Raw genomic sequence first — 20,654 nt, 5'->3', positions numbered from 1 at the left:
AATTGCAATCAAAATCGTAGAAAATCGAATCGGTCAACATGATTAAAAATTATTTAACTAAGTAATCGTTTGATTTGGAGAAGAAATGAATAATGTTTCAATAAATATGATTTAATTATAATTTTCACTAAATCCAAACAAAAACTCGAATTGAATGTGTGGATAACTGAACCAAACCGAATCGAATATACATATATATAATATATATTTATTTATTTAATATATTATATATACATATAATATATATTGACTAATTTTACAAGTATTTTAACTAATACATTACAAATATAAAAAATATTTAACATTTATATAGCAATTAAAAAATAAAAATAAAACCTAATCTTAAATTATTTTGTTTTTATCAATCAAATAATTATTAAAAAATAACTAATTAAATATTTTAAAAAAAAAATAAAACCTGATGGGAGATTATGGATCGAACTAAAAAAATTGTGATTAAAATCAAAACTGAACCAAAATCGAATGGTTTGATTGTGATTTTTAATTTTTAAAATTAATGAGTAATGGTTTAGTTTTAGTTTTTGTAGTTAAAATTTGGTTTGTTTATAATTTTAGCAAAAACTAAAACTAAACCAAACCATTGTCAACCTACTCCTATACCTACAACCATATGAAACAAATATTTTTTTATGATATTTTTGTATTTATATTAATATATGAGTATCATCAAAAATATTATAATTAGGTATTTAAATAGCATTTTTGTATATTTAGGTTGTTCGTAATATATATTTTCAAAAAAAAAAAAGAAAAAGTCATAAGGACAAATATTTTTCATTATTATTTTCTCATTGGTAATAATATATATATATATATATATATAACAAGTTAGTATTCTTCTTACATTTCAATGTGACTAAATCAAGGTACTTTTACTTGGAAAATAAAAACAAAAATGGCCAAATCATATTTTTCTTCCCGTATTTTTATTTCTTTTATAATCATTCAAACTTTTTATTATTTTAATTATATAATTATATTTATATTTTGAATTCAATTTAATCTTATACTTTTACTTTTTTTTGTGTGACAACTTTAACATTTTTTTGTTTAGATTACACCCATATACCTACATTTTTGAATTAATTTAACCCATCTACTTTAATATGTAAAAAAATAAAAATTAAATTGATTCATTTTTTCTTTACATATAAAATTACAGGAGTTAAATTAGCTCATTTTCTTTTTACACATCAAAGTATTTTATTTCTTTTTTTATGCATCAAAATATAAAAATTAAATTGATTCAAAAATATAAATAGAGAAGTGTAATTGAAATAATAAAAAAATTTAGATTATCACAAGAAAAAAAGATTACAGACAGAGGTTAAAATGAGTCAAAAATATAAATATATAAATATAATTAAAATAATATAAAATTTATTTTATCATACCAAAAAAAATAAAAATATAAAAATTATATTGACTCAAAAATATAAATTCATAGTGTAATTAATAAGTAGAAATTTGAATAAATACACACAAAAAATATGAAAATATAAAGACAAAATATGAGTTTGTTCAGACAAAAATATTAATTCAACACTACAGTTTGACATTTAAAATGATATTGGATATTAACATATTATATTATGTATTATATCAATATAAATATACAATATATTAATACAAGATTATATGAAAAATATCAAAATAAAATATATAAAATTGAGGATTGATATATATATATATATATAATTGAATCATTCAAAGTCCATGGGCGGAGTGTCGTGCAAGTCTTTAGAAATGACTTCAGTCAACGTCCTTGCAAGTCCATACAATGCCAGCTTGCAAGCTGTGACGTGGAAGCTTCATGTGGATGTTTGGCCCTTCCCTTGGAAGCTATTCATCAAACTTCGGAGCCCAAGCCAACCGAAATGAATATTTGTACGAAAATGTTCCTGGGTGTGATAAATATCACCAAAAAAAAAAAAAACATAAAATTATGGGACAAATATATAGATTTGTCCCCTTTCCTTTGCTCAAGGTACCCTCTTTTCCTAGCCCACAAAAAATTAAAAAAAAAAAAAACAAAAAACAAAAACATCATTGGACACAGACAAAAATGGTTACCGAACTCAGGAGGACAATTTCTACTCATTTTTTGTGGCCCTCATCTGGGGCTGAACCAGGAACATTGGGTAAGCCGATGTAAAGAAGTTGCAAGTTCTACACCTTATTGTTTTGGAACTATGAAATTTTTGGTAAGAAACAATACTTTCTTGACACAGAAAGAATCATCAGAATTTACTCTGCTGCTGGCTGTAACGTAAGATTCCATGCGCATCTACAATGCCAGGAGGAAAAACAGGATCGGTTGCAGCTCTAACAGCAACCTGTGCAACAGCAGTAACATTGACAACGTGGGTGTGAACAGGGGACCAACAACAGGAACCTTATTCAGTGGTTTTGCATGTTGAAGAACCTGCAACAATTGTACCCAACACAAATTAATCAAATAAAACAGGAAATAGATCCATGAAAAACTGAGTCCACAATGAAGTTTGAATGAGAAGGGATCAAGGAAGTAGGAATATGCATTAGCAATCAATCACAAGAGAGATGAGAGGGACTTGAGCAGCGGCCTTCCCCAGATAAGTCATACTATGGGAATTGCAGCAATGATATATAAGCTGTGGTGGTAAGCAGACAGAGCAGAAGACATGGATCATTTTCACGTAATGTAATCAAATTACCATTTCCAGTGGAGAACCGAGTGGTAAATTCATGCTCCCAACACGGCAAGTTCCATAAATAAATCTAGGTCTAAGAATTACACCTGAAAGATGGGTGTTGTATTTGAGTAAAGCTTCAAAACGACAACGTTTTGGCAGGGCAGGAGGGTCTTTTTGGAAACCCCCAAGATTGCCCAAAACGGTAGCGTTTTGGGCCATGAGTGGAGGGCCAAAACGACAACCGCCTTGCCGTTTAACTTGGCGTGCTGCGCTTTGTCTTTTAGCCTGCCTCTTCCCCGATCGTCGATGCTCTACTTCACCTTTATACGATGCAATCTACAGCGCTTGTGTAACACTCGAGAATAATTTTGAGGATAAAAATGATATTTGATAAAGGGCATAATTAGAATTTTGAAAAAAATAAGACTATAGGGTACACTAACACAGCTTTGGACGACCGAATTAGTCAGAGGGAGTACCTCGGACCCTAGATAATTAAGAAAAATGGTATAGTATCATCGAGTAGAATAAACTATGATTTTTGGTGATGAAAGAAATGAGATCGGGAATAGTTTTCGATACAGCAAAAATACAGCTACCAATTAGGTCGTATTATCGAATTGTTATAGACGATGTCCAAAAAGTCAACGGAGAGTGTCAAGAACTAGTATTCGATGCGTAGAACAACCTTTAGGTGGTTTCAGGTTGAATCAAGCGGATTTGAGGCCAAATAAATCAGTTGGGCCTAAGTGTAATTTTCTAAAATTGCCCGAATGAGGTCTAAAAGGCAATTTTTCAAAAGTTTCAAGGAAGAAATGAAAAGTACTAATCTTGAGGGTCTTAGTGAGGATGTTAGAAAGACCAGGGGCTTAAGGTTAAGGGCCAAAATGCAAAAGAAAAATTTCAGGGGGCTAAAGAGTAATTTTCAGAAATTTCGCATGCACATGGCAGTCTGGCCGCGAGTTTTGGCCGGAAAATCCAGCCATTTGGCAGCCAAATCTTGTCAAGGGATGGCCGAGGTCAGTCCTGGTGGCGTGAAGGGGAAGAAATGGCCGAAAATCGGCCACGTGGGGGTCGTTTTTTTGCCTATAAATACTGAAGGTATTCAGTCGAGAATGAAGCACCAAATCGAGCTCGTTTTTGAATGATTTTTGGAACTTTGATAGAGGGCTTTTGGTCTCTAAGCATCAAGGATAATTTTGGGAGTGTTTTGAAGCATTTTGGTGAGCTTTAGAGGGGGTTTCGAGTTCGGCCGAGGGTTTGAGGCGGTCCGCCTAGCCGGACTTGTAACCGGCCATTTGGGCCATTTTCCGGTGGCCTTTCGGCCTGTTTTTTGTGGCATCGTGATCGATTCTCCAAGGGCTTTCGAATGGCACCAGTTTTGTGGCCATCGGAGCAGTCGCCGGCGACCGGCTCAAGGTAGAAGATGATCGGCGCATGACTGCCACGCGCCAGTTCAAACTAGTCAGTCACTCGCCCGCGCGTGAGGGCGCGTGAGGCCTCAGGTAATTTTGAATTTTTTTTATTATTTTAAGAAAAATAAATTATGAATTATGGTGGAAGAAAATTTGGAAAAATATTGGGTAAAATGGTCATTTTGTAATTTTCAAGATAAATAAAGCTTATGAAAAATAGGATGAGGTGTTGGAAAATTTTCAAAAAAATTTGGAAGTTAGGAATTATTTATTTATGAATTGTTGAGAAGAAAAATCGAGGAAAAACCTTGAGTAGGCATTTATTAGAATTTTTGAGGAGAAATATAAAGAAAATAGGAAGAATTATGGGAAAATTGGAAAAAATAGGTATTGATATGATTTTTGAACAAACGTAATGTTAGGGTATCGTTGAAGCTCAAGGTTAAATTATAAGAGCGTCGGGCACGAGAATCGAGGTCGGACACGCAAATCGAGGTGACTCGCACTCTTCAAGAAAAAGTTGAGTTGCAAGGTGAGTGTTCGCCCCCAAACTTTGTTTGCCTTGTGAGTGGTTCTACCCATAAAGACTTTAAGTGACATGTGAATGGTTTACTATGAATGTTCTTCCCTATGGCTTGGTTTATTATAGTTGTCCAAACAGTTATTTACACATGCATTGAATTTCGTACGGTAAATTGCATACATTGAGATGTTGATTTTTATGCATGTTATGATTTTTCGGCATTGGCCTGTTTTGTGTCGTCCATGTGGGGCGTGGGTTGGTAACCTGTGACGTAGCCCAGAGTGACAGCACTCGGGATGCGTACCTAGGATTAATGCTAGGTGACCCACTTGGGACGGGGCTGAGACGGACTTCACCCTACGGGACCCAACTGGCAGGGCTGAGAGTGGACACTACCCCGGTTGTTGGCTCAAGTGGCGGGGCTGCGAATGGACACCACCCCAGGTTCCTTTGAGCAATAGCATTAATGCCGAGGTGACGTCGATTCCGATGATAGTGCTGATGTGACACTCTTGGGGCTAGGGTTGCGTTGCGTTGGGTTTGGAATGCTTTTGAGTTGGAGCGTAAGGCCTAACAATGACAATGGAGTGATTCCCGGGTTCATATGTCAAGGTTGTCCCTCTTAAGCAGGATCGTTTTGCCAATGGGCCGAAGTGGTCGTGTCGCTTTTAGAGAGATTGCATTTTCCCCGATTAGGGTTAAGTGCTATGTGGGATTCTCTTAGGCTGGTGCATGTCGAGATTTATCGATTTTGTATATGATTTTTCATATCTGCATGAAAACATTTTTGAACTCTCACTTAGATGATTCAGCATCTAATTTGGACTATGTCCCTGGAATATTCAAACTTTCCAGGTGAAAGTAGTGGTGCCAAGGGAAAGAATGTCATCGAGATGTAGCTGCTATGTTTAGTTTTCGTAGGTTTTGTCTATGATTACGATGTTCAGAGGTTATGTAAATATTTGATATTTTCATGTGAAACATCGATTTGGTTATTATAAAGGAATTGTCGGTTATATATCATTGAGGTTTCGATCTTGCTTCCGCTGATGTGATTGTTAATACCTGTCTTAGTTTATTTATTATTAAATTTTGATATGCTAAGAAGGTACGATCGGGATTGACGGGAAACGATTATGATGATGGTATCGAGAGACTTATGTTGTGTGTTTGATGTTGAAGAAAAAAAATATATATATATGTATTCCCAAGATCTCGAGTTAACGCTCGTTGTGGGAAAACGGGGCGTTACAGCTTGAATCTCCTTTATATCTGCTACAGTCGCCTCGGGATGCGATGGAAGACGGCCTTCGATTATCTGCCTCAATTAGGGTTTGTTGATCATTCTCTGTTTTCATTCTTTCTGTATAGATGCTCTGTTTGTTTTTTCTCTCTAAGTTGTAAGCCTCTAATCTTAGCTTGTGGTTACGAGGCTGGATTAATTTTTGAGAGATTGTCTTGTATAGTGAGATCTGAGAGTGTTCTTTGTTTGTAATCGGTGGCTGTAAATGTTTTTATCCCTATAGTGCAGTGAACTTCCTTTGCCGGAGTTCAACGTTGACGTAGCCCTCTTTAATGGGTGAACCACGATAAATCGTTTGTGTTTATGTTTTTGATTCATTTTATGTTTCTGTGTATGATTCAGTCCATTTATTCATGTATGAAATCGATTTGGTTGTTTAAGTTAAAAAGGATTAATTTAGGGTTGAGTTCCGTCTCATCCCAACAAGGGGGGAGGAGGGTTAGGGCTTTTGTCCCCGAGTATATGAGATTATAACTCACTGGCTAATATACCCCTTCCCAGAACTCAAATTTTTGGCAAATGAGATGCCAACCAAAACTAGAACTAAGATATCCCTCTGTAACTGCTGAAAGGTACAAAAGTAAATAATACACTACATTTGATTGTTAAATTTTGCAAAATCACAAGCAACCAGCTGCAGATTGCTATTCTCAACAAGGAATACCTATAATACGAGTCATCATCGAAAAATATCCTTGAGAAAGAAAGCTCACCTCCATATGGAAATTTGGTTAGTAACTCTGTTTCAGAAGCTCTCTGCATCCCACATGATGAGGTGCAATAAAATCATAAGAAAGGAAATTTGGTTACAAGGACAGTCGCATTATCAAAGCGGGTACATTGAGAATATATGCTTATTCTTATCTGACATGTGATGTGAAGGTTTCCGTCAATATCACCTAAAGTAGAATATAGGCACACTTATTTGCAATTCACCTTACCTTGAAGGTTATGCAATATAAACTAGAAAGTAACACAATTCAAATTAAAGTTCAATTAAGCATGAGACATTCACCTCCATTCTGCTCAACTAGTACTAGATGATGATTGTAAACTCCAAATGCCCGACAACACCCAACTACAACTCTACATTGGGAACAAATCTCAAGTGAAGACTAATTTGTGATTCTTTCACCAAACATAAAAACAAGGACATCATGTCTGTTGTTTGTAATACCAAACATCCTAAGGCTATGATGATCATGTGGGCCACTTTTGTGTGGATACAACCCAATGTGCAGGTCACCAAATAGAGAAGCAAGCTCAAAGGGCCTTTGAGGAGGTAGGGCCAATTTTGGCCCAGCAGCTCAGGCCCAAATTGAAGCCCAGCTCGGCCAGCCCTCTCCCAGGTATATAATACTTATTTCTCGTTTTGTGATCTACTTCTTCTCTGGCCGTTTGCGACTCCGTCCAAAACCCTAGCTTATCCTCTCCTCCTATCTCGCCATTTCTATCTTCTCCGAAAGCCTGGTTCCTTTATCCTCCTTTGATGGATTTTTTACTGGTTTCGGTTTATCTCTTGATGGCTATAAAACCTATGTGGGTTCGATGGGACGATAGTGTGAAAAAGAAGAGAAACCTAGTTGAACTCGTTGGGTCTCTGTGTGAACCATTTCTGTGTGATCTTCTTGCTGTGTGCTGGTACCGAGCTGGGCCGATTGGACTTCGGTTTTGGGAGAGCTTCTCGTTGGTTCGCTGTAGGTGATGATATACAGATCTGAGCCTTGAATAAGCTGTAACCTTCATTGGTATTTTCTAAAAGGGAAGTTTAACTTTCTGTTCTTGTGTTTGTTGCTATCACTTGTGATTCGATTTGTTCGCTACTAACAGAAAGTGTTTTGGCTTTGTGCGAGATTATTTTCCCAACAATGTCAATTGGAATTCTTGCTATTAATGAATTAAAACAATGTTAGGCTGCGTTCAGATAGAGGGATTTCTAATTGCCAGGCAAAGTAAAAATAAAAACATTGAGCTGTTAGTAGTACCTTTCCTTCATAATATCCTTGTAGCAAGTAATTTAACCAGCCAAAGTCAGCAGCAGAAATATAGACAAATCTTTTCACACCTACAAAAAAGTGTGAAAGAAAAATACCAATTCAATGACTCTTTTCTTATATAATAATTGAACTTCTACTGAGGCTTTACCTCTCAGGATATCAGCAATCATGGGCAGAAGGGAAGGCGGAAGTGTCATCTTGAGATAAAGTTCGTCAGCATTCCAATACCTTTATCTGCAGCGCCTCCAATTGCATTGATATTTGCAGTTCCATTGATCTTGTACATATACGAATTGGAGCCAAAACCACCAACACAGGAGACCTGCAACAACCTACTCCAAATTAACCATCACTAGAAATGGAAAAAATGATATTTAACTTTCTCACATGCACAGCCTGGCATAAAGATAAAAACACTAGCCACTGAAATAATACAAGAGGAACTTCAGCCAGGATACTGATTCATGCTACAAAAGAAAGATGTTTGCATCATACAGAAAAAATTGCCGTTTAAGGGACTGAGGAAACTGAAAGCATTCTACACTGAACAAATGCAGGCCTACCCAAATTGCAATTACCAATAAATACCCACCAGGACTCCACCATTGTGCTTGCTATTTCATTTACTCACAGGCAACTAATTGCCCTTCATGAGGAAGTTTCTGTATATGATCTATAACCTAAATATCCTTCATAATCCTTCATTATTTGAAATCACTCTCCAAACCACATAAAAGATGCAATACAGCTTCAAATAAACATTATCCCACAAGATTTCCAACATTTTAATTTGAATCATACATGAAGCAAAAAGAAACATTTTCAATAGAAAGTAATACAATATATAGCCAGACAAATGCTTTGAATGTATTACAACCGGAAATATTTTCACCCTCACCCACGCTCCCATCCAGATTTAAGTAAACAACAGTATCCTTTTGGTGTTTTAATCTGTATCCTTAGTGCGGTAACATAAAATCTATAAACAACACCGTCATCCAATTCTGACAAACTGAAAAATTCAACACACCTAGAACCAGATGTCAAGCTAGTGAAAGACAATGCATATAGGAGGAGATCCATGAATTACAAGTGGATACTGTTTGATGTGGATGAGATGGCCTTAACATTTTATGACAAATGTGATTTGGGCGATTTTAAAGGCTAACTTTAAGGAAATCGGGCTAATGATTTCGAGTCATTAGCTTCTGACTTTGGCTGGTTAAATTCCTTCCATGAATCATCTGAAAGCAAGTTTCCTGACAAAAGGGAGAAGTAAACCAAGAAATACATCAAATAAGATAATATGTTGAACAAGAAGTAGAAGACAGAGAGATAATATGTTGTCTGAAAGACAGAAAAACTAAGAAATGTATTGCATAAGATAGCAAACCTTGATGCCAGACCACATTGTTGACCCATGTTCCATTGATAGATGGCCTACCAGACCTACAAGGGAAAAACAACCAATTACAAGAGCAAAATATCAGAGAACATAATAAATCTAATCTTGAGGGACACAGTAGAAAGCCAAATACCTAAAGCATTCTGGGAATGTAGGAAAATACCATTCTTCTATGTAATATGGTTTTGTCAGAAAGATTATCGGTAGAACATAACATAGGATAAGCATCAGGTTTAAGATGTCAGAACTCCATAGAGAATACAATAGACAGTAAGCTATTGCTAAGAGCAGTTTTTCTCTAAAATGAGAAGTGTCTGCAGGTCCAGATTACAAGGCTAAATAATCTCTTCATAAAATATAGACACCCATCTGAGGATAAGCTGCATAATTATTTGGAAGATAATACATGCTAAGGCTCGCAACAGAAAAACCCCGTTCTAATGCTTCTTTGCAAACATGTGAACCAACAAATTCGTTACCACCTATTACAACTAACAAGGATAGCAAACACTCGCTCAAGCCAAAATCACACACTGCTGAATAAACACAGATGGCCGAGAGTATACAAAAACATATAATTCAAACATAGCAGATATCAAAAAACAAAACATAACAAGAGGTAAGAGATTTATAGTGGTTCACCCCAAATCGGGGCTACGTCCACTTGAGCTCCAGTGAGAAGAGCTCACTGCAATATATGAATAAATTCGATTACACCCATACAAAGAACACAAGAACAGAACTGGACAAACCTAGTTCTCTAAAAACGCTCAAAAACCACTTAATACAGGTTAAGAGCTTACTTTAAACAAACTAGAGAACACAAAAGTATGAAAGGAGGATGAAGACTGTACAAGCATTTACAGAGAGAGAATAAAACCCTAACACAAAATGAAAGACTCTCGGCCACCCCCTCTCTCTTTTCTTCGTCTTCCGATGCCTTCACCAATCTTGACGCCGCGCGATAAATAAGGCAACTGGACGGCTGTAATGGAAAAACATAAAGGCAACAACAACGGTTGGGATGTGATCGTGCAACAAGATCTGCAGCAGGCAACAGACAAAATAAAGGGCTTGGGCCAAAAAGGAGGCTACCAAAATGGCCATCCAGTGGGCGCCTAAAGAGCAGCCCACGGTTGCCAAGTGACCTCCCATCATTTTGGCATCATTTGATGCTTCATAAAAAACAACAAACTCCATCTTAAAGCATCAAATGACTAGGAAACCAGATTTGTCATATGAGTGCAGCATGCTACAATTGTCACCCTCACTGCTCAAGATGGCTGAAGAATTAGCCATCTTCGATATGCAACAAGTTCAAGCAATGCTTAAACTTGGTTGCAGTCAATACCTTGGTGCCCATGTCAGCTGATGAAAGGAGGATGAAGACTGTAGAAGCATTTACAAAGAGAGAATAAAACCCTAACACAAAATGAAAGACTCTCGGCCACCCCCTCTTTTTTCTTCGTCTTCCGATGCCTTCACCAATCTCTAGGCCGCGAGATAAATAAGGCAACTGGACGGCTGCGATGGAAAAGCATAAAGGCAACAGCAACGGTTGGGATGTGATCATGCAACACGATCTACAGCAGGCTAACAGATAAAATAAAGGGCTTGGACCAAAAAGGAGGCTGCCAAAATGGCCATCCAGTGGGCGCCCAAAGAGCAGCCCACGATTGCCAAGTGACATCCCATCCTTTTGGCATTATTCGATTCTTCATAAAAAACAACAAACTCCACCTTGAAGCATCAAATGACTAGGAAACCAGATCTGTCATATGAGTGCAGCATGCTACAATTCTCACCCTTACTGCTCAAGATGGCTGAAGAATTAACCATCTTCGATATGCAACAAGTTCAAGCAATGCTTGAACTTGGTTGTAGTCAATACCTCGGTGCCCATGTTAGTTGGATTGTTGGCTATAAAAACTTTCTGGATACCCATAGTTCCATTGGCTATCATTTTCTTTACATAATGATATTTTACATCCACATGTTTGGTTCGATCATGATACACTGGATTTTTGGACAAATGGATGGCACTTTGGCTATCCAAGAAAACCACCACTTTGCTTTGAAGCAAGTGAATTTCCTTGAGAATACCTTGAAGCCATATAAATTCCTTGAAGGCATCAATTACAGCCATGTACTCTGCCTCAATAAAGGATAAGGAAACTAGTGGCTGCAGTTAAGACTTCCAGCTGATACAATTTCCACCCAAGGTAAAATAAAAGGCAGTGGTGGATGTCCTGGAATCTCTATCCCCTGCAAAATCAGAGTCAACATACCCAACAAGATCAAGTGTATCAAACATTTTCTTAAAATTTAAACCAACACCTACAAAACCATTTATGCACCTAAGCAAATGTTTTAAAGCATCTCAATGAGGTTTCCCAAGGTTTGACATGAATCGATTGAGTAAGGAAATTGAATATGCAAGGTTGGGCCTGGTACTTATCATTGAGTACATAATTGTTCCAATTACATTTTCATAAGGGACATTTTCCATTTCAACAATTTCAGGATTGGATGTGGGACACTGAGATTTAGATAAAATAAAATGTTCAACCAAGGGAACTGTAACAGTTTTACAATTTTGCATTCCAAATTTATAAATAGTCTTTACCAAATAATCATGCTGATGTATTTTGAGGCTATAGTTGCTTCTATTCCTCTCAATTTTCATTGCTAATATTTTCTTAGCAGGATCTAAGTCTTTCATATCAAAGGTTGTGTTTAGCATTCATTTTAACTCCTTAATCTTTAACTTAGACTTGCTAATTAGTAGGATATCATCTACGTACAACAGTAGATAAATAGGAATATCAGAGGGCATAAAGTAAAAGCAATTGTCATATTGACTTCTAACAAAACCAACCCTTAGAACAAAATTATCAAATTTTTTATACCATTGTCTAGGGTCCTGTTTTAAGCCATACAAGGATTTTTTCAACAAACAGATATGATCAAATTTATCTGAAACAACATAACTAGTAAGTTGAACCATGTAAATGTGTTCATCAAGGTCACCATGCAAAAATACAATTTTAACATCTAACTATTCAAGCTCTAAATCAAATTGAACAACAACTGTAAGCATCATGCGGATTGTTTTAAATTTAACTATAGGAGAAAATTTTCAGTATAGTCTATCCCCTCCCTTTGAGTAAACCCCTTAGCTACTAGTCTTGCCTTATATCTAATAGGGTCATTAGAATACATACCTTCTTTTAGTTTGAACAGCCACTTACACTGGATCAAGTTTTGATTTGCTAGACGAGGGACAAGAATCCAAGTTCTGTTGGCCATCAGGAAGGAAACTTCTTCGTCCATGGCTTGCTGCCATTTTTTACTATCCTTAAAGTTAACAGTCTCCTCATAAGAGGAAGGCTCACTGCTTCTCATTTCAACACCTGCTACCAAGGCACAATACACTAAATCTGAATAAGCATACCAAGCAGGAGGTCTTATAATCCTCTTGTTTTTATCTCGAGCAAGTTGGTAATCACCAAGATCATGCTGAGGGGAGTCATGTTGCTCCACCTCAATCTCATTTTCACCATTTTGTTCCTCATGATCAGTCTCATGATCAGAGGTCTGGTCTAAGTTTGATATGGGTTAGGGATCACCTTCCAGTTGAGGTTCTAGTATAACTTGAGCACCAGGTGGGTTATCATTTATAGCTGGGTGCTCCACTTCAATTTGAGTTCCTCTTAAGCTGATAAAATTATCTGTGTTACTATGTTGGTTTGTTTCTTCTGTTTTAGATACTTTGCAAGGGAAAATAGCTTTATTAAATATAACATCACGGCTAATAATAATTTTAACACTCTTAGACTGTCTTTCCCATAGCCTATATCCTTTAGTCCCTTCCTGATACCTAACAAATACACACTTTATGGATCTTGGTTCCAGGTTACCTTCAGATTGGTGAGCATAGGCTTCACAGCCAAAAATTCTTAGGTATTTTAAATTTAATTTTCTTCTGGTCCACTTTTCTTCAGAGCACTTAAAATTAAGGGCAGTAGAAGTACTTCGGTTTACTAGGTGTGAAGTTGTTTCCAATGCCTCTCCCTAGAAGGATTTAAGCATACTAGAAGTGAACAAAAGACACCTCACTTTTTCAATGAGGGTTTGGTTCATTCTTTCAGCTACCCCATTTTGTTGGGGTGTGTTTCTAACAGTTTTGTGCCTAAGTATACCCTAGGAATTGAAATATTTATCAAACTCTTTGTTACAGAATTCTAACCCATTATTTGTTCTAAGAGTTTTGATTTTCCTATCAACTTGATTCTCTACTAAGATCTTCCATGTTTTGAATTTCTCTAACATCTGATCTTTTGTTTTTAGCAGAAATATCCACACCTTCCTACTAAAGTCATCTACAATAGAGATGAAATACCTGTTACCATCATGAGTGGGAACCTGGGAAGGTCCCCACAAGTCTGCATGTAAGTACTCAAGGCATGCTTTCGCCAGGTGAGTTCCCTTATGGAAACTCATCCTGTGTTGCTTGCCTAGCACACATGGTTCACAAAAATCAAGGGACTCAGCAGACACTGAACCAAGGTATCCTTGGTTTGATAGTGTCTGCAAACCTTTCAGGCTCATGTGACCAAGTCTCAAGTGCCATAGCTCTCTCTTATTAGTATTAACATAGCATGCAGAGTTTGATTTAATAGAAGAGTGAAAACAACCATTCAAAACATATAAACCATTTTTCTTAGCACCATTTAGGACTAAATCTTCTCCTTTAAAAACATTCATAGAGCCATTTTCAGCTTTGTAAGAAAATACTAACTCATCAAGTCTATCGAGAGAAATCAAGTTTCTTTTAAGACCAGGTATATATCTTGCATCAATGAGTGTTCTTATTTTGTTATCATGCAACTTAAGAGTAATATCACCTATACCTTGAACACTACATGAATGGTTGTTACCAATATAAACTATTTCACTTTCCTTATTATTAAAGTTATGAAACCAAACAATATTAGGGCATATATGAAAAGAACAACCAGAGTCCATAATCCATTCATTTTTAACAGAACAATTAGATACATTAAGCACCTCAGCTAAACAGTTTAAACTACTAGCTGCTACAGTTACATTACCCCTTGTTTCTGTTTTCGTAAATAATCATAGCAATATTTCTTTATATGTCCATCTTTCCCACAGTGGTAATACTTCCATTTCCTTTGTTTTTGTTTTCCCTTCTTGTCTTTCCTTTTTCCCTTTTGCCCTGACCCATTAAATTGTTCAGCATTCCCTATATTATTTATTTTATCAGCATTTCCTTTTACAAACAAGTTGTTGCCCGTTTTCTTAGATGTGTTAAGTTCCAATTCCCTAGCCTTAATACCAGAAATAACAAGCTCCAGACTAGGGACTATACCAGTATAACGTAAAGCATGCTTTACAACACATAGTCATCAGGTAATGAGTTTAACAAAATCATAACTTCACTAGTATCATCTAATACCTGATCAGTACCTCTTAATAACAAAGTAAGTCTAGTAAATTCATCAATGTTTTCATCCATAGACTTAGAGGTATTCATCTTAAAATTAAACAACATGCCTTTTAAATATACCAAATTAGGAGCAGACATTACATAATACAATGATTCTAATCTATTCCAGAGATTAATGGGATTAGTCATACCGTCAACCTTACGGATAACAAAATCACTGAGGTGGAGGAATATCAAATTGAAAGCCTCATCTCTGATTTTATCTGTTCGAGCTAGTTGTTAAGGTGACCATTGATGGTCATTTGCCTCAAGTGCTATAATGTAGGATCATGAACGAGGATCAAAAGCATGCAACGAAAGCGTTTTAAAATAAAAACGATCCTCGTATTGGTTAGAGTCTAGGAGACTTACTTTTACGGCGGATTACCGGACGGAATGGAGCGATGGGAGCTTCTTCGCGTGGAGGAGACGACGGCTGTCCTGCTAGCCTTCGGCTCCGTCGCATCAGAACTCAAACGCCCCCTTTCGATCTTCCGGAGTATGACTCGAACTCGTGGCCTCTCTTCGGTGAAGGAGAATAAAAAACGACTTGGATGAAAAACAACTAAAGAGAGATATATATAGGGAGAACCCTAGGGTTAAAACCCTAGTGGGCCAAACCCTAATGGGCCAAGACCTTTTAATTAATTTTCTAATTGGGTTAGCCCAATTAATTAATTAAAACCCTAATGAACTATTATTTTATTTTAGCCCAATGGACCATTCTAAATAAAATAACTCTCTCTTAATGTAATTCATCCAACAAGCCAAATGTATTAAAAATACATGAGTTACATCGAGCTACCCCGGGGACCAAAAGACAAATTATTCACGGCTGCTAAAATGACCAAAATATCCCTGCTACCTAGTAGCTATATTTTTGTCATTCTAAGTGTTCCAACTATCACCATATGGTAACACTGACCCCACGAATAATTTTGCATATGCCATGCCTTTGACCTACTAGTGTAATGACGAAAATACCCCTCTGCGTAACACCCATCATTTAGAAAGGAATAATGTACTAACACCTTTCTAAATGACTTCTACCATCCTTAGATCACTAGTCCAATAATCCGTGACTACTCGAATGTACTTGCTTATCACTGGGAGCTACCCAGAAGCACACACTCTTAAGTCACGTTCCCAGGGCCCTGGATTATTCGATTATTCTTGGACAATCACAAGGGGGTGAATCACAGAAACTATCTTGTAATAGTCTGTCTTAGCTAATTAGAAACCATACTCCCAACTCAAAAAGATATTGATCTTTGATAGACCTCACTTACAATGAATCCAAGAATATAGATCTAGGTTCACTAGACCACCAACTAATACTCAAGTATTAGAGTACTCGTCCACGTAGTAGCAGTGATAGACTAGCTCCATGATAATTAGTACTTTGTCATTAGCTTCTATCACAAGTCCACTCTACGCATTCCAAATGCGCTTGTACAATTAGAGTAAACGGACTGTTTACTGGCTAAGGCAAGCCATCCTCCATTAGGATCTATTGCACAATGATCTTATCATGATAGAATGCCCAGTTCTATCAAAAGATCAAGAGTTATATTTTCTTGCTTATTAAGTACCCATGATTCATGCCTAACTGTGAAGAACGACCCATCACATGAATCACTTACTTAATAGCATGGACACCTTTCCAACAATTAAATGCAAATAATATATGTGCCATAAACTGAATAAAAGAAACATCATTACCATAAATTAAACAAAACGTGTCTTTAGGGCATACATTTCCAACATATAAGCACTTTGTGATGAGAGAGAAAAACTCTCATCTTCTTTTTTCGACTTCTGAAATCCCCCTTTCCATCGAATGTACCGATTTCAAATCGGGTTGATGTCATTTTCGTGTTGCACGAAAAATGTCTTAAAACCCTAGATTACTGACTAAGACTTGCACAGCAAACACCCGCTAACAAAGGCTCTTCAGAAAAACCCTAGGATTTAAACAAAACCTTCATAGAGAAAGAAAAGGAAACCTTAGATTTCGGGAAAAAGATTAGACACGATTTTGACTTAGAAAACCCTAGGACATGGACATTGAGCTCTGATACCACTGTTACAACTAACAAGGGATAGCAAACACTCGCTCAAGCCAAAATCACACATTGTTGAATAAACACAAATGGCCGAGAGTATACAAAAACATATAACTCAAACATAGCAGATATCAAAAAAAAAAAAACGTAAGAAGAGGCAAGAGATTTATAGTGGTTCACCCCAAATCGGGGATACATCCATTTGAGCTCCGGTGAGAAGAGCTCATTGCACTATATGAATAAATTCGATTACACCCATACAAAGAACACAAGAACAAAACTGGACGAACCTGGTTCTCTAAAAGTGCTCAAAAACCACTTAATACAGGTTAAGAGCTTACCTTAAACAAACCAGAGAACACAAAAGTATGAAAGAAGGATGAAGACTGTACACGTATTTACAAAGAGAGAATAAAACCCTAACACAAAATGAAAGACTCTCGGCCACCTCCTCTCTTTTCTTCGTCTTCCGATGCCTTCACCAATCTCAAGGTCACGCGATAAATAAGGCAACTGGATGACTACGATGAAAAAGCATAAAGGCAACAACAACGGTTGGGATGTGATCGTGCAACACGATCTGCAACAGGCTAACAGACAAAGTAAAGGGCTTGGGCTTGGGCCAAAAAGGAGGCTGCCAAAATGGCCATCCCACGATTGCAGCCATCCCAAAATGGCCATCCCAAAGAGCAGCCCACGATTGCTAAGTGACCTCCCATCCTTTTGGCATCATTTGATGCTTCATAAAAAACAACGCCACCCAACACAAGTAACTGTTTCAAAGTACATAAGGATCACAGTAAATTAAAGCAGAGACAAACAGGTAACAATTGCAAAATGAAACAATGGACACTTGCAATGACAACATTGAGCACCTGCTCTAACGGAGGTGCAGTTGAACTTATAGTTTCGCCTTCCTCAACCTTGAAGGGTTCATGTAGGTTTTATAATACAACCTATTACTTAGCTAAATAACAGATCAAGCGCAATAAACAAAATACAGAAATGAAAGAGTACAACCACAACTCACACACACCAAAATAACGACACAGCGAGATACGTGTTTAGATCAAAATAGATCCTACTCATAGTAGAGGCTCCACCTCTAGTCAATCCACTAGAAACTCAAAGTTACAATCGATTACAAGATCTCAAACGAAAGTAAAACGGTATTGCAAAAACAACAACTGAAAAAAAGAATCCAAAACAAGAACAAGTATAGATCTATTTAGACCAATCTCCTGATCAAGGTCTAGGATCTGTTCTTTCAGTATACCAATCTCTCACGTCTCAGGCGCTTAAACACAATAGAGATTAAAGCAACACCTTACTTACCAAACGATCTTACCATAGAAATAACCAATCGATCAAACGAGAGAAAGAAGGATTCATAGGAAGTGTCTAGCTTCAAAGAGGCGCCGATTTAGGGTTTCAGAAAATGAGCAAGAGAAAACAAAGGCATTTTGGAGATTAGGGCATCAGACTGCCCTTTTATAGCAACGTCGAATGGAATTGAAATTGGGTTGGGCCAGCAGCTGATTGCAGCATAGAAAGGCATATGGATCTGGGCTCAACCCACATAACCAAAAGCCCACACGATGTATATCAATAGAATATATGCAACATTTAAATTCAAATCAAATGAAAATAAAATGCAACTCAATTTCATATAAAAAATTATCCAATCAGATTGTATATCAAAATGCAAATGAAAAATCATTTAATCTATTTTGAAACACACAAAATAACAGTTGATCAACCTTAGTACTAGAATCTGTCGACAAAAATCTCCCATTTTTGGTTGCAGCCCCTGTACTGTTCCAAAGAAGAAAATAAGAAATCTAGAAATATACTTCTTCAAGAGAAAACAAACACTAAACCAATATTTTACACCATTAAAAATCTATGGGTAGCACAAACAGTTGAAAATTTAGAGGGTGAAAAGGGAGATTGAAAGAAAGAAGCATGTCCGCTGATTATCCAATCTCCCCACAACATCTATATGGACAAAATTATTTAACTTTTGAGTGCCCAAGACACACAGCTAGCTAACATCCTTGAAGGATTAAAGACAAAATTTCAAGGACATTGTACCATTCATTTCAATGCTAATTGGATTTTTGACTAAAGTAAACTAGTTAGTTTTAAGTGAACCATCAATATATAATTTGAAATTGGGAAATTTAATCAAATCTTCCCTTGACCAATCAAAAGGTTTGTCTGACCAATATTTTACACCATTAAAATCTATGGGCAACACAAACAGTTGAAAATTTAGAGGGTGAAAATGGAGAAATTGAAAGAAATAAGCATGTCGGCTGAATGTCCAATCTCCCCACAACATCTATATGGACAAAAGTATTCAACTTTTAAGTGACCAAGAGGCACAGCTAGCTAACATCCCTGAAGGATTAAATACAAAATTTTAAGGACATTGTACCATTCATTTCAATGCTGGTTGGATTTTTGACTAAAGTAAACTAGTTAGTTTTAAAGTGATCAAGCTTCAATATATAATTTGAAACTAGGAAATTTAATCAAATATTCCCTTGACCGATCAAAAGGTTTGTCCGACCTTTTGGAAAAGGCATATGTCAGAAAATAAATCAACCCCAAATTTAGACGATTTTTCTAGAGTAAGGTGATTCCAACAATAATTCTGCCTTCGTTCATGCAAAATTCTCTCTCAAGAGTAATTTTATTTATGTGTATGATATTAATGTACAAGAGCAAATTTATACATAAGGAAAAGATAAAAATATGCCATAACCTATCTATCTAATAACCCAACCTAAGCAAACAATAAGTCAAAAAAAATATACACTAAGAATCAATTTGATTGTTAACAGATTTGAATCTCAACACTCTCCCTCAAGTTAGAATAGATGTTGATAATTCCTAACTTGCTGACAAGTTTTGAAAATTGTGGCACACTCAATGATTTAGTGAAAATGTTGGCTAGCTAATTTAATGTCGATATATGATAAGTCTTGACTACCCGAGCTTGAACCTTTTCTCGAATAAGATGAAAATCAATTTCTATGTGTTTTGTTCATTCATGAAATACCGAATTGGATGTTATATATAGAGTAACCTGATTATCACAAAAAAGCTTAACCGGCTGTGAATTTTTATTCCAAGATCATGTAAAACGTATTGGAACCAAGTGATATCACAACAAATAGATGCCATGGAATGATATTCTGCCTCTGCACTTGAGCAGGAGACAGTAGCCTACTTTTTGGTTTTCTAAGAAATGAGGGAACTCCCAATAAAAACACAATAGCCAATGGTTATACTTTCATGTGTCTCGACATTGAGCCCAATTTGCATCACAAAAGGCAGTTAACTGTAATGAACTTGTGGATGGGAGAAAGATACCTTGTCTAGGTGTTTTCTTAATGTAGCGGAGAACTCGTTATGCCACTTCTAGGTGTGGAACTCGAGGCTTATTCATAAACTGAATGAGAATGTGAATAGGATAGATCAAGTCTGGCCTTGTGATGATTAAGTAAATATTGCCCAACAAGTCTTCGATAAGAGGAGGGATCTTCAATGTACTCGCCTTCTTTCTTACTAAGAGATAAATTCTGCTCCATTGGAGAATTGACGGCCTTTGCTGCTAAGTACCCCATGTCTTCTAAGATTTCATGTGCATATTTCCTTTGTGAAATAATGATTCCTTGTTTCGATCGAAATATCTGTATCCCAAGAAAATATTTCAAATTACCAAGATC

General features: G+C 36.5%; 1 protein-coding gene and 1 pseudogene across 1 annotated transcript in view; both read right to left on the bottom strand.

Moving 5' to 3' along the window:
- Window positions 1–2,058: 2,058 nt before the first annotated feature.
- Window positions 2,059–20,654, bottom strand: part of LOC127813081 (uncharacterized protein At1g32220, chloroplastic-like) — a 103,866-nt gene continuing 85,270 nt past the window's right edge. Inside the window, exon 11 of the transcript XR_008026063.1 lies at window positions 2,059–2,196. The gene's annotated coding sequence lies outside the window, so the exon portion shown is untranslated. The remainder of the gene's footprint in view (window positions 2,197–20,654) is intronic.
- LOC127812850 (uncharacterized protein At1g32220, chloroplastic-like) lies at window positions 2,206–20,552 on the bottom strand (annotated as a pseudogene).

This window comes from Diospyros lotus, chromosome 11 (genome assembly GCF_014633365.1).
Source record: "Diospyros lotus cultivar Yz01 chromosome 11, ASM1463336v1, whole genome shotgun sequence".
Taxonomy (NCBI): domain Eukaryota; kingdom Viridiplantae; phylum Streptophyta; class Magnoliopsida; order Ericales; family Ebenaceae; genus Diospyros; species Diospyros lotus.
The sequence above is the reverse complement of the archived record's forward strand: the minus strand, read 5'-3'. Positions and strand labels throughout refer to the sequence as shown.